The sequence below is a fragment of the Hyaena hyaena genome, unplaced genomic scaffold (genome assembly GCF_003009895.1).
Source record: "Hyaena hyaena isolate Hyena2069 unplaced genomic scaffold, ASM300989v1 scaffold_479, whole genome shotgun sequence".
Classification (NCBI taxonomy): Eukaryota; Metazoa; Chordata; class Mammalia; order Carnivora; family Hyaenidae; genus Hyaena; species Hyaena hyaena.
The window spans coordinates 762,899-779,076 of NW_024081107.1; the positions used below are offsets into that span (position 1 = coordinate 762,899).

General features: G+C 34.5%; 1 long non-coding RNA gene across 1 annotated transcript in view; it reads right to left on the reverse strand.

Moving 5' to 3' along the window:
- Window positions 1–1,201: 1,201 nt before the first annotated feature.
- The window catches only part of LOC120246604, a 40,945-nt gene continuing 25,968 nt past the window's right edge, over window positions 1,202–16,178 (reverse strand). The window contains exon 3 of the long non-coding RNA XR_005532083.1: window positions 1,202–1,550. This is a non-coding gene — a long non-coding RNA (uncharacterized LOC120246604). The remainder of the gene's footprint in view (window positions 1,551–16,178) is intronic.

Below are 16,178 nucleotides of genomic sequence, written 5' to 3' on the forward strand. Positions count from 1 at the left end.
CCTTGGGGAGGGGCTGTCAGCTTGCCGTGTGCTCCCTCAGCACTTACATGTATTATAATTTGTGCAATTTCAATCTGCTTAATGTGTCAAGGGTAACAGCACACCCTCTATTTTTAATACCTCTACCCTGAAGCAGGGAGCTTCATGTGTCAGTGTCATACAATCATTGCCCAACACATATGAATCATTTCTCTTATGATTTCCACTCAGGAATACCTCAATTCCAAGGCCCTTGGAATATCTATTTCCCCTAGAGAGATTTTTCTAAGACTATCTAACACTTACTATGTAAGTTACTGGGTTTTTTTCTAGCTTTGTTTTATTTTGTTTTTTGAGAGCCCTGTATATGCGTGTGTGCACGTGCACGCATGAGCAGGGAAGGGGCAGAGAAAGAGGAAGAGAGAATCATAAGCAATCTAGGCCTAGCACAGAGCCCTACAACACTGGGCTCAATCTCAAGATCCTGAGATCATGACCTGAGCTGGAATCAAGAGTCATATACTTAACCGATGGAATCACTCAGGCATCCCTGTAGGTTACTGCTTTAATGTTTTCCTCATTTCATTAATCCTCACAACACTTATAGGTTGGAATTACTATTATATTTTTGCATGAACAAAACGAGGCATCATAAAGGTTCAGTAATGTGCCCAAGGTATCATAGCTAACAAGTAGTAAAACTAGGGCATAAACCCAGCAAACTGATTAATTCAAAACTTATGCTCAGAACCATGAAAATATAGGGTCTATTCTCAATGATATAATTTGAGGTATGTGAGGGGAACATTTGCTTTAAGAGTTAGAACCCAAGAGCAGCGTCTGGGTGGCTAAGTCAGTTAAGCATCTGAGTCTTGATTTCAGCTCAGGTCATGATCTCACGGTTTGTGGTTTCAAGCTCCTGTCAGGCTCTGTGCTGACAGTGCTGAGTCTGCTTGGGGTCCTTTCTCTCCCTCCCTTTCTGCCCCTCCCCAGCTCTGCTTTCTCTCTCTCTCAGAATAAATAAGTAAACCAACAAACAGAAAAAGAACAAGAACCTGAGATTTCAAGATTTTAAGGTTCTTCTATAAACCTTAGAGTAACCTATTTTATAAATATATTTTAAGTTCTGTAAAATAGCATGTTACTTTGTGAAAGTAATGTGGTAATATCCCTAAACCTGAAGGCAAACAAAATAGAGTTAATCCAGCAAACACTGGAAAGATGGTTTGTTCATTTTTTAATTGAAAATATTTACATGAAGATATATTCTTTCACTTATACTTTGCAAGAGGACAGTTCATATGGATAAAAATTAAAATGAGATTTCTCATATTTGTATTCCAAATTATTATGAATAATGTGCATTTATTTGCATAAATTCCTTTGGATATATTAAATACTGCATCATTTACAAATAAGAAAACTGAAGATCCCATAAATTCCTCTGATGATACCTAAAAGTGTTGTTTGATAAATATGGCACTATTTCAAACCGGAAACAGAACCAAGTATGGTCTATCATCTCAGCAGGAAAATTCAGTTTCTCCAAGACATAGGTCTTCTTATTGAACCTGCAAGATTTAAAATAGTAATTGTAAGGTTTGCATTTGGCAAGTAAACCAATCAATCCGTTAACCAATCCATTAAGAATTATTAGGTATGTGGATATTCATGTTAAAGAACCACTGAGGTTGGAAGGTTGTTTTGACCTTTTATGTCACTGCTCAAGGTCATCTCTACTTCACGTTATCTTTTCTTCCTTATGTGCTTCCAAGGTCTAAATACTAAGCACTCCCTATCTCAGACTGAAACTTCATTATCTAACATTTCTCATTACCCCACAACCACCAAAGCAGCTCTCAGACAGATCTTCAGTCACTAAATCCCTTCCCATTCACAGCCAAGTAGGTTGCACACATGACTTCCTGCCTGACCTAGACTTCAAGGCAGCCCCTCAACTTCCAGTTTCCCAACACCAGATCATGCCTACTGCCTGCTTCCCTAAGCATGCTCTCAGATTATATAACAAAGTCACTGGACAGCAGTGTACCTAGTCTGACCGTTGTGGATAGCTTGGAAATCAGTGGGAATTGCCACTCTCTTGATTTAGCTGGGAGGAATGGGACTGAAGAAAGGCAAACTATCTGGTCAGCCTTGCAGCAATCCAGTTTCACATGGACATATCATCACAATCTTAAATTAATGAAGAAGACTCTGATCATATTTGTCTTGTTCTGGCTGGATTTCAAATTCAGGAAACTTAATTAGAATGGAAATTATTTTCTCTTGAGAGATTATACTCCGAAATATTTCAAGTGACATTTGATGGATGTACTTCTGATTTATTTCGATAGGCTCCATCAAGAAATCTTGTGATGTAGAACACTATGTCTAGACCTTTTTATTTACACCAGGATATTCTAGTATGCTACATCTGTTGGGGTCAAAGAAATCTTGAAATCTGAGTTGATCTGATGTCATGCAGTCTGCATTAGCTTTACAATTCCAAAATGGAAACTAGTATCTATATATCAACATAACTTATTTGAATATTTTATGAAGACTTTATCCCCTGTATTAGAGAATACTTTTAAAGCAAACAAATGACTGTATTGGAATGATCTAATCTTTATTTAAAACAGAATAAAACTTTAGATTGATTGTGATTTCCACTGGCATTTTCCAAAGGAACTTTCATTGGAATAAATGTCCCAGCATTCCAGCCTCCTCACTACCACCTTTGAAACATCTACTGATTCTGATTTTACCTCTATATTTCTTATAATTCCTTATTTCTTTCAACATCAGTATTTCCTTCTTCCATGCTTTACATTATTCCAAAATGAGTTTCAGTTTCCTTCTCTGTTGTTGATGATACTGGGATCCATTTATGCCACAGTCACTATCATCTTTCTCCCCTAAGTCCACTGAAGACCCTGATCAAACTACTTCTGCAGCTTTTGCAAACTACAAATTTCTTGCTTCTACTGATACTGACAATGAATTATCTACCCCTTGAAACACTATATTCCCTGTGATTAACATGTAAGAAGTGTTTAATATGAGTTAATTAAGTAACTGAATGAATAAAAAAATCAGACTTGTTCATTTCAGCTATTTTCTGGTCCCCTATCTGTCACTGCAGTGGTCTCTTCTCTCCTTGATTACTTTTCCTGCTATTATGTTTGGTTTCTGCTGCCTCAAAGTACTCATGGTAGGTCCTCATTATTATTACTATCTTCAGTGCACTTTCTGACTGTATCAGTATTCTTTCTCTCTCATTTCTATCAATTCCTGGCCACAACTGGCAATCCTGTTGAGATTGAAATTCGGCTGTGATTTCCTTAGATCTGTCTGTCTCCGATCTCTAGAAAAGTACACCTACATGGCATTTACATACAGTAGATCGCTGGTGATCTGAGCAAAACTTGTCCCAGAAAAGTAAGGACATCAATGTTCAGGAAAGTCTTAGAATTGGAGAAATTAAAGGTGGGGAGTTAAAACCACTCAAAGAAAGTTAGCTGTAAAAGAAAAGAAAATAAGAGTGCAACTAAAAGAGAAAATGAGTATGACAAAAGGCTTTTTTAATACAATACATTCAAGGAAAGTTATAAGCTATGAAGAAAGAACCAGAGAAAGGAAGATATTAAAAGCACTGAAGGTAGAGGTATGGCCTTGAAAGCATGTTCTTGGAGGATATGTAAAGATGAGTGGTAAAGTACAAGGGGAAGTATTCGCTGAAAACAAAAGGTAATTTCTTTTATTGAGGCAAGTGGAAAGGAATAAGAATGAGTATGGGTAACTGAAGAGAAAGAGATACGAATCCTCAATTTTCACTTTAAATAGGAATAAAGGTCATCTGCTGAAACAGAAGACCTGAGGAGAGGATAGAGACAAAGAATCATCAACAGCCTTAAGTTTTTTCGTTTTTTTTAATGAGATTATCCAAATGTTCTGGATACAGTAAAATATAAACTCTCAAATCACTGGCAGCATTGTAAATTGGCAAAATGCTTTTGGACATCAATTTGACCTCAAAAATATGTGTATGTTGAGATCTATTAACTTCACTTCTAATAAAATAATTCAAAACACAGTTTATGTACAAAAATGTTCACTGAAAAATTACTCATTATAGGGATAAAAACTGGAAACAATCTAATTGTCCAATGATAGAGATGTAGCTCTATAAGCAAATGAATCATAATTAATTATAAATAAATAAATAAAATTAATTCTTAATTAAATAATTAGTTATGGTATGTCCACACAGAAATCTATGCAGACATTTAAGTAATATTTATCAAGAGTTTTTAATTTCATTGAGAATTTAGTTTATGAAAAATAAATCCAGTGACTTATACGTTAATTAAGTATGCCATAGACTAAATATAAAAAGAACATGAATAAAGATAGCAATATGTAGAATTATTCTTACATTTTTGTTAATACTTTCTAGTATTTTCTAAGTTTTCTACAGAGATGTATATTATCTTCATCATCAGAAAATATTTATCATTTTAAAATCTTTAGTAAATTTTTAAGAATAGTGTGGAGAGGAGAAACAAGAGGAATAGTTGCTAAGTGAAAATAAAAAATGAAGATAAAGTGGGCAAAATAAATTGCAGACTCCTGGAATTCAGCTAATTAATGATACTGGACATTCTCTGAGTCAGCATTGCAGAAGGACAAAATGAAGATTGCAAATTTGGGCCTCAGATATGTTAAACATTTAAAAATTGCATGATTTAAGACAAAAGATATGCATTTCTGGTTCTTCTTGAAAAAAAAAATGGAAGTCAGTGAACACTGCTCTTTCATGTTTATACAGTAAAAGGCCCCTGCTATGTGACTATAGTTATCCACAATCCTTACCATTATACTCCACTGTTTTCCTGACAGTGAGATTGAATGTCAGTTGCCTTTTGTTCATTACCCTTGCTTTCTTATAATGTATATATTTTTTACAGTAAATAAGTGTTTACAGAACATAAATATTTTTCTGTCTAGTGAAACTAGAATCAAATAGATGCAGTACCTGTGGAACATCCAGCTAGGAGATAAAGGGGATGATTTAATATTCGGATTCAATCTTTACTTTCAGGGGATTAGACACAGATAAATAAAACAGGATAAGAATATGTGATAGCAACCTCATGACAATATAAAAAAAAAGTTACATATGGCAGAAAAGAAAGAGCTTTCTATAGGCTAGAGTAGTGCTTTGTGAAATAAGGGAAATTGAACCATGTGCAATTGGGTAAGAATCCTTAAGGGGAGGGGTATAGCAAAAATAAGACACGGGAAAGACACTTTCTCAGGGACAGGGGAGTTAGTGTTATGGCGAGAGTTCATTTTGGGGAAGAGTGATGAAAAAGTTCATATAAGAAAAGTGGGTTAAGGAAATTAGTATCTTGAAATTCAGGAAGAAGAATTTGGAACTTTATTCTTTGAGGAAGCTATTTGTGCTCTTGAACACAAGAAGTCAAGGTTTAGAGAAGTTTAATTTGGAAGAAAAGTGATTTGAAAGAAGAGATTAGAGAAAGATGAGAATTAAGTGTAACAATCTATATTTATTCACAGTCAACAAGTTCTTATAGAGCACTTGTTATGAGTTCTTTGTTAAGCACTGGGGATACACAATAGTCAAATTCCTTGACCTCAAAGATATATTCAAACGGACATAGAGGGCGAACATGTATATAAGTAGGTATAGCAGTGCAACAGAATAAAAGGACTTGTGTGCACAGGATCCTACTGGAGTTAATGTGATCAGAGACAACCTCTCTGAGAAACACCACTGATTTGAGTCTTCAGTGATGACCATGAGACAGTAAGTGAGAATATAAGAGTTAGAAGAAATAACAAGCACAAAGGTCCCAAGAGGAAATGAACATGGTGTGTTAAAGGGACCGAAAAAAAAAAAAATTAAACGAAAAAAACCCCAAGGCTGCATAAATGTACAGTAATTACATTAGGAGATATGCTCAGAGAGATAAGCAGGAAGCAGATCATGTAGGGACTTGCGGCCATGGTAAGGACTAGAACACTCTTCTCACTGACCTGTGAAGCCACTGAAGAGCTTAAGCAGCGGAATGATTCAACAGGACTTACTCTTTGCAAAGACTACTTTGGTTATATGAAGAAGGGACATGAGAGGACAAGAACGGACTTAGGAGACCCATAAAAACAGGCAATAGAACAAAAGAGAAGTAAAAGTGACTTAGGTCAGGGTTTATTAGTACAGGCGGTTTCAAGTTGTCAGGCTTGAATATATTTGGAAGAAGTACTCACGGGACTTATTAATACATTGGATATGGAATGTAAGAAGAAAGGGAAATTAAAACTGTGATTGGTTGTGGTTCTGAGCAACTGAGTTTGGGCATTTCTGAAATAATGGAAACAAAGGAAAACAGTGGTGGGGCAGCATGTAGAAATTAAGATTTCTATTTAGAAAATCTTGAGCTTAATATGTCCATTGTATTTCCAAAGAAAGGTGAATGTACAAGGAAACACTTAGATATATAAGTCTGAAACTCAACAGAGGTTAAGAATGGAGATGTGCACTTAGGTGTAATCAGTTGGTATTTAAAGCCATGGTTCTGGGCAGAATCACTGAAACAAAGAAAAGCCAAGAATAAAAGTCCTTAAATAACTCACCATTTTGAACTTGGGAGAATGGTGGATTTAACCTCAGATGTGTCTGATTAACAACCTTCTAACAATATCCTAGAAAATAAATCTCTGGAGATTCTCATCTGTTAATCTAAAGATCAACAATATTCTTTTTTCTTTCTCCGGACAGTAGAAATGTATGTGCTTGTTTGAAATAAAGTTATATAAATTGTATTATTTTTCTTCTTTCACTCTATATGATGTTACAGCATACGCACAACTTCCTAAATAATACATAATGAAGGCAATTCACAGACTAATACAGAGAACAAGGTTGGGTGCATCTAGAATTTTATGAAGATCAAGAATAATGTTTTATTTTTTATTTTTTTAATTTTTCCTTCATGAATTATATAGAAGTAGAAATGCTGAGTCTTATTACTTGATTTGATTTATTTTTGATTCACAAAAGTTTTTAAATTCTAGTTAATTAAAATATAGTGTAATATAGGTAATACTGGTTTCAGGAGTAGACTTTAATGATTTATCACTTACATTTATAATATTCTCTAAAAAATCATTGTTGGCCTACAAAAAAAATGTTACTATACTGTTTTAAAATACATTGACTACCTACTTTTTAAAACCTATAAACTTTAAAATGGCCTAGTCAAGAGTCTTCTCCCTCAGTAAGCTGATGCCTTTTGAATCTTTTCTCATTTACAAGGGAATCAGAAAAAGCCATGATGACTTCTTTTTTAAGGCTGTGATGAAGCAAGCCAGTTAAGGAAAAGTTTGATTTTTTTTTTAAAGAATACATGTATCTATTATGTAAAAAAAGTGTGTGTGTCTGACTGTATGTGTATTTGTGTCTGTGAGCAAGAATTTAAACAGACTTTTAGAATCATTGAGGTTAAGGAAAACTGTACTTTATAACCTTACATTTCATCCTGATCATTTAAAATAATTTTATTAGAACTGTGTTTAAAAGATAAATGTTTATTTGTTTAAATAATACTAGTTTAAAAATACTGTAATTCCAACTTTACTACTCAAAAAGGATGATGATGATGGTGGTGGTGATGATGTGACAGTGACGGTGACGGTGATGATGATGATAATGATGGTGATGGTGATGGTGATGGTAGTTGCGGTTGTCATCTTTGTGTGAAAGGAAAATAGGCTGTATTTTAGCACTGTTAGTATGAGCAGGAGAAAGTGATCCAGAAGTTCTTACATTGAACTAATGACTTGCATGAATCCAACAGCTAGGAGATTTAGCCCAGTAAGAAAACACTTGTATAGAGTTGGAGTTTTAATCCTCAGATACCAATGCACATCAAAATGTAAAAAAAACAAATGTTTATTTTTGAGAGAGAGAGAGAGAGAGAGAGAGAGGGAGGGAGGGAGCATGAGTGGGGAAGGGGCAGAGAGAGAGGGAGACACAGAATCTGGAGCAGGCTCCAGGTTCTCAGCTGTCAGCACAGAGCTGGATGTGGAGCTTGAACTCACAAATTGCAAGATCATGACCTGAGCCTGAGCTGAAGTTGGATGTTTACCTGACAGAGCTGTCCAGGTACCATTTTTTAATTCTTTTTAATGTTTACTTATTTTTGAGAGAGAAAGAGAGAGAGAGAGAGAGAGAGGCAGACAGAACATGAGCGGGGGAGGGGCAGAGTGAGGGGAGACACAGATCCAAAGTAGGTTCTAGGCTCTGAGCTATCAACACAGAGCCCAATGCAGGCCTCGAACTCACCAACCATGAGATCATGACCTAATCTAAAGTCAGATGCTTAACCAAGTGAGTGACCCAGGCACCCCTCACCAAGGCTTTAATTAATACCCAACTACAAGTACAGTGGTCAAGACCCATATTTTTTTAAAGTATAACATTAATTCCTTGAAAATTTTAGTAGAGGTTAGCCACAAAATGAAGATAGGCAGGGCATTCTGAAAGAAAGTAAACTTGGGAAGTGTTAAGGTAAAGTTAAAGGGACCTTTTTTTTTTTTTATTATAGTACATATCAAAATCTTTAATATGCTAATATGTTTTGTGATTTTTCAAAGAAAGGGATCTGTGTATAGAGCCCTTTAACTAGATCCCTTGACTAGAGCTTCTAGTCAAGGCAATTTAGAAAAAGTAACAAAAATAGAATTATATGAGAGACAAGTCTCAAGAAATGTTACAAGAGTTTGAGGACATGAAGAATAGATTAAGTGAATTGTAATATGTTTTCGTTTAAATTTGTGTATTTGTGTATAGAATTATCATTGCTATCCTGGGACTTCAAAGAGTCCCATAGCATCAAGTAGCATAATAAGGGATTATTGAGCTGGTTATCAGGAGATTGGATTTTAACTCCTATTTTAATCATCTTGACCTAATCACAGAACCCCTCTAAGGTCTCATGGATTCTTTTATTTACTCGGGAATATTGAGTGTCTCTGTTATATGAAACCTTATTCTAGGTGCTAGGGATATAGAAATAAACAAGAAAGATTGAGTCCTTAACTTCATGGAACTTACATTTTAGTGTGGAAGACAGGCAGTAAATAAAATATATAATTTATATTTATTTATTATAAATTTGTATTATATACATATATTATTTACAGGCAGTAAATATTTCAGCTGATTTTAGACAACATAAAGAGTAATGTTGGATAAGGTGTTGCAAAGTGAAGGAGAGGAGTAAGACTTAGTTACTTTCTCTACAAAATGAGGAGGTTCAACTCCACCAGTAATTTTCGTAGTTTTCAAGTAATTACATGTAAGAAAGACCAAACAAATTAACTATTCAACTTTCCCAAATAAAGTTTATCTTTCCCATTTAACAAGAAGGTTGGAGGTAGGCAGTTTAGGACCAGTGGAATGGTTTAATGATGTCACTAAAGTGCTGGGTACTTTCAGTGTTTATACTGACAGTCCTTAGGGTATATATAGCTTTTATTCTCATGGCCATCATGCAAAATAGCTGTCTCACGTTCACATTCCAGGCTTAGCAAAGAAAGAGGAAAGGATGCAGAGTAGTGTCTGCGATAGGAAAGTGACTTCCATTGAAATCCCCAGCAGAAACCCCTTTCATCTTTAGGAAGGCTGGGAAACATGAATATTTTTCAGCTGATTGAGTGTCTCTTCTGAAAAATATTCAGTTGCCCTGAACCTGGTTCATTTAAGGAAGAAGGACTGAGTAGAAACTGAATAAGCAACTAGTATGCCATAGTACTTAGGGAACAAATATTAGGGAACAAATATTATGTCTCCTTCAGCATCCAAAATACTCTTGTAATAATATTGAATATTACAAAACAATATTCATACTGGTATCCAGGATTAATAGTAAAATATTGGGGCGCCTAGACGGCTTAGTCGGTTAAAGCATCTGACTTCAGATCAGGTCATGATCTCAAGATTTCTGAGTTTGAGCCCCGTGTCGGGCTCTGTGCTGACTGTGCAGAATCTGGAGCCTGTTTCAAGTTCTATGTCTCCCTCTCTCTGCCCCTCCCTCACTTGTGCTCTGTCTCTCTCTCTTTCTCTCTCTCAGAAATACATCAACATTAAAAAAAGAGTAAAATACTGACTTGTATACAATTATTTGCAAGTGATACCTTTGAAAAACAAATAATCTATGAAAGACCAGAGAAATCTACTAACCTGAACCAGATGAACAAAGTAGCAACCAACTTTGATGTATGAAAGAACTACAATGGAATAAAATACAATTCACTATTATATCTAGACTGTCACTTAATTAGGTTTGACACATATGGGCTATAGTAGTATATTTCCCACTCTTATTACAAAATGAAATGATGATACTTTATGTGCTCTTCAATCTACAATATGTTTATAAGGTATTCAGATATATTTCTGAAGATAACTGGAGTGGTGTTCTCAGAATTCCATCAAAGTATTAGACTGGCAACTCAAATTAACTTGATGATGGTCACTAATATGTCATATGGGACATTAACATATTTAGGTTCATGTGGTGTTTTATTTACTAACTTTAATTTGTTTCAGATGTACTTTTAAGTAAAAAGCAAGTAAGATATTTGCAGAAGATGTCTGCAAGAACTTCCAAGAAATGCTGAAAGCTGAAAAACAATGAACTAAAATGGCCTCAACCTCACCTTCAGACTCAAACATTCTTTCTTAAAAATTTTTTTTAATGTCCATTTATTTTTGAGACAGAGATAGAGCGGGAGCAGGGGAGGGGCAGCAAGAGAGGGAGACACAGAATCCAAAGCAGGCTCTAGGCTCTGCTACAGAGCTTGATGCAGGGCTTGAACTCACAAATGCGAGATGGTGACCTGAGCTGAAGTCAGATGCTTAACACTGAGCCACCCAGGTGGCCCCAGACTCAGACATTCTCAAGGTCTTTGCATCTTTGTTAAAGACATTAAAATTAAACAATAGATTAACATTAGTCTTAGTTTATGCTTTCAGCGTTCATCAAAGAACAGTGATTTCTCAAAACTTTTAAGGATTTGGAGTGGACATTATAAAGCTAGTGAAAATATTAATAATGATATAATGAATCCAGAGATGGGTAAATCCTTTTCATCTATAACTCCTAAGAAACTGCTGACGAACACAAAGAGCAGTATTCATTCTTCAGCTGTCTGTACACATTCTAATCTCACAGACAGCTGGAGAATACAAAACTCATCTACAAGGGATTATATGTATTATTAGTTAGATATACTGCTTAGTGTTGCCTGGGTATATTTTAATTATGTTTATAGAAGCATTCTAAAATGCAGTTTATAGAAAATGTTTTTATTTTATCAGTTTATGAATACTGAATTACTTCTAAGATTTAAACTGTATCTTATCATACCTAAATCTTCTACAATCTATCTTTCAAAAGACAAAGATACTAACTATTGACTTGATAATTTCATTTCTAAGGAAATATCTTAAAGAAATAATCCTAATAACAGCAAAAGGCTTTATTCATGAAAATGTTCCCTGGATATACATATTTAATTTGGGAGCATTATAATTATCAATATAATACAGTGCAGAACAGAGTGAAAAATAAACATATTAAATAATAAAGGATTATAAAAATGTGGATTATACTGGGCATTTTTTTTACTGCAGTCAAGTTTTAACTAAACTTCATCATAGTTTAGAACAGTTTTAGATTTAGCAAACTGAGATCATACAAAGAGTTCCCATATTGCAATTTGTTGATGCTTTTCTCATGATGAGAGCAGAGTTATGGGTTTTGAGAGAAAAATTAGAGGTACAGTGTCAATTTCATCATATCCTATCACAGGTACATACTATCAATTTGATTTATAACTGGTGATGTTGAATTTGATCATTTGGCTCAAATAGTGTTTATTAGTTTTCCCCCGTGTAAGGTAACTCCCCCTCTCACTTTCTAAGATACTGTATTCTATCTAAGAATGTGACTATATGCACAGCCAAAGCTCAGGAATAGAAAATTACACAGCCTCTCCTTTAGGGTGGAGCATCTTCACAAATTATTTATAAAATTTCTGCATTAGAGATTTGTGTATTTTCTCCCCATTTATTAATTTATTCAATTATTTACTTATATCAGTATAAACTCATAGATACTTTCCTTATACTTTGGATTATAATCAAATAATATTTTATTTTGTTGTCAATTTTTTCTAGCTTTCCTATTTAGGAGATCTTTCAGTTGGCTCCTATGCCACTTTGCCATCCCCTTATGAATGTGGGTTTGGGTTTGCTACTTTTTTGTTTGTGTGTGTCTTTAAGCACTCCCTTACTTTCTAGAACTAGCCATTTTAATAGGTGCTTAGGGATATCTGATTGTTTTAATTTACATTCACTAGTGAGGAATGATGTTGATAGTCTTTTTGAATGCTTAATTGCTATCTGTATATCTTTGGTGAGATGTTTATTGAGATCTTTTAGATCTTTCTTTGTTGTTTTTTGTTTTGTTTTTTTTGTTTTAGAACTTTTATGTATGTTTTAGATAAAACTTCTTCATAAGATTTATGTCTTAAAATATTTTATCATAGTCTATGACTTTACTGTTTAATTTGTTAGTTGTGTCTTTTCACAGAGCACAAGTTTTGAATTATAATAACATTCAACTTATTAATATTTTTCTTTCATGGATTGCGCTTTTGGTGCTGTATCTAAAAACCTATCACCAAACTCAAGGTAGCCTAATTTTCTCATACATGGTCTTCTATTGATCTTTGTGACTATTGTTACTCTGACACCACACTGTCTTGATTACTGCAGTGTAGTACTGGGATAAGTTAGTCTTGAAGTTGGGTAACATCAGTCCTCCAACTTCATTTTTCCTCAATCTTCTGTTGGCTATTCTGGGGCTTTTGCCTTTCCATAAAAACTTAAATATCAGTTTGTAAATATCCAAAAAATACCTTGTTGGGATTTTTTGAGTTGGATTGTACTTAATCCATAGAACAAGGTAAGAAAAACTGACATTTGAACAATACTGAGCCTTCTAATATGTGAAAATGAAAAAAATGTGTCCCTTTATTTAGATCTTCTTTGATTTTTCATCAGAATTTTTAGTTTTTTCCACACATAGACCCTTTACATATTTTTTTTAGATTTATAGCTAAGTATGTAAATTTTTTTGGTGCTAATATAAATAATATGCTTTTGACTTAAAAATGCAACTATTCATTGCTGGCATATAGAAAAAAAATTGGCTTTTGTATATCAGTCTTATATTCTGTGATACTGCAAATAACTTACTATTTGTTCAAGGATGCTTTGTTTTTGTTAATTGTGTGAGGTTCTTCATGGACAATCTTGTAATCTGCAAACAAAGACAGCTTTGTTTCTTCCTCCTCAATCTGCATTTTTTTATGATGTTGTGACTTATATGTTTTGGTTTTTGTCCATGTTTTCTGGTTCATAGCTTAGAAAACCTTTTATATTTCCTAACCCATAAGAGCTATGGGAACATCTTTTGTTATATTTGGTCTCTTGTCCTTAGTTCTTAGATACTCTGTTCTGGGCTTTTTCTCTTTACATTTTTGTTGTGTAGGTTTCTATTAACATATCTTCGAGCTCATTGATCCTTGCCTTGACTTTGTCCATTCTACTGATGAGCCCATCAATACATTATGAATTTATGTCTCAGTTTTTAATTTCTAGCATTTCGTTTGGTTCTTTCTTAGAGTTCCCATTTCTCGGCTTACGTTACCCATCTACTAAGATTTATTGTTCATTTTTTCCCATTAGAAACTTTGACATATGAGTCATAGTTATTTTAAATTCCCTATTTGATAATTCCAAAATCTGTGTCATCTCTGAGTTTGGTTTTGACACTTGCTTTATCTCTTTAGTCTGTCAGGTTTCTTGCCTTTTAATATGCCTTGAAGTATTTTAGTGAATATCAGACACAATGCATTGGGTAACAGAATATAATATAAATGTACCTTTATCATGACTGCTAGGTACTAAACTGTGACCCCCCCGCCCAAATTTATATGTTGAAACTCTAACCTCCAATCTGACTGTATTTGGGAAAAGGGGCTTTAAGGGAGTAATTAATGTAAATGAGGTCACAGGGTAAGGTGTTAATCTGATAGGTTTGAGGGTTGGTGTCTTTATAAGATCTCTCTCTCTCTTCCTCCCTCACTCTTTTCCCTTCCTCCCCCCTCTACCCTTCCCTCTTTCTCTCTCTCTCTTCACTTGCACTTCTGTGCACACACAGAGGAAAGGCCACGTGAGGGTACAGCAATAAGGCAGCCCTCTATAGGCCAAGAAAAGAACTCTCATCAGAAACTAAACATGGATCATGCTGGCACTCTGATCTTAGACTTTTCAGCCTCCAAAATTGTGCAGAAATTAATTTTTGTTGTCACTCAGTCTAAGGTATTTTGTTATAGCAGCCCAAGCAGACTAATACAATGATGTTTCATGTTAATCTGGATAGGAGTTGGTCTGTGCTTAATGTTGCTATAGGTGCCAGAGGCTTCTGCTTCCTCTGGTGATTTTGTTTTTGTCACTTCTGTTGATTTTATTTCCCTAAGAACTCCTTATTAAACAGCATCTGCATCTTGCAGCTCTCAGCTGTAATCTACTGCTATTATACTGGAGCCCTGTTGACACAGTGTTAAGGTGCTGGAGAGGAAAGATTTTCTATAGTTTTAAGATTCAATCTCTGAATTTTAATGGGCCTGTGTCCTTGGGCTGTGACACTCACAAGTGTTCTTAGCTCTGAGTATACTTCAAAATGGTTACTTTTTTCCTCACTGTGCCAAGAGGACTTTTCATGGGTCTTCACCAGGAGAAAGTGGTAGGGTATAAGGTTATGGCTCCAGTAGCTTCTACCGCAGATAAACTGATTGCTCTGTGATTTTCTGTTTTCACTTGTACTTGCAGATTTCAGGGTGTGGTTTGCCCTATAAACTAAATTATCTGATGGGTCCAAAAATAGTCATTTATTTTCACTGTGTTCAACTTTTCTCTTGTGAGCATAGGGAGTGATGACTTCCAAGCTATTTATATGTCAAAGTCAAAACCAGAAGTTGATCATTCACTTATCATACAGGGCATTATAGCACCTGAGGTTTATCAAATTTCATTACTTTTTCTAACCACAATTCCTAAATGGGTCTCTTAAACCTTATTATGGATATATTTAAATCAATATGCCAACTTTTTTGTTGTTGTGATTTTAAAATCTTGGCATGTATGGCATCCACTTAAATAAGATTAATGCCTATATTTTAACTTTTCTCAAAAATCATTAGATTCTCAAAGTTTCTTGAAGCCTACAAAATACCAGCTATTCTGAAAATAATAAGATATAGAATTAGATGTGTTTACTGGCAAATTTTATTTACAAATTCAAAAGCTATTTACTAAATACTTTACCCACTAGTAATATTCCTAACTATGGTACAGAAATCTTGCTTGAGCTTAATAGAGATTTTATTTTTAAAAACAAACAAAATCTGGGGCACCTGGGTGGCTCAGTCAGTTAAGCGTCCACCTTCAGCTCAGGTCATGATCTCACAGCACATGATCCTGAGCTCTATACTGACAGCTCAGAGCCTGAAGCTGCTTCAGATTCTGTGTCTCCCTCTCTGTGTCCTTCCCCTGCTCATGCTCTGTCTCTCTCTTTCTCAAAAATAAATAAATATTCTCTCTCCTTGAAATAAAAAAAAATATATATATATAAAATAAATATTTAAATAAACAAAATCTTTTATGCTGTAAATGAAAATTTTTAATCAAAAATGAATTTGTTAACCTTAATTGGAAGATGTACTAATAATTAAAACATAGTTATTATAAACAAATTGTTGGTCAACACAATAAAAACTTCAAAAGAAATGCATTTCTGCATATTACTCATATTGTCCTTTGGGAACACTAACTTCACAAATAAAGAAATTTAATGTTCCATGAGAAGTACTGTAAGCAGAGGCAAAAATAAACATATATTCTTACATGCCCATCAGAGAGTCCACCAAGATGTTTCACTGTATAAATTCCTTTGAAAAACAAAATGACTTATTCCTATGAAATATCATCTCAAAAAAGTTATACAACCATTTTCAAATTTCTGTAAACAGTGGTACAA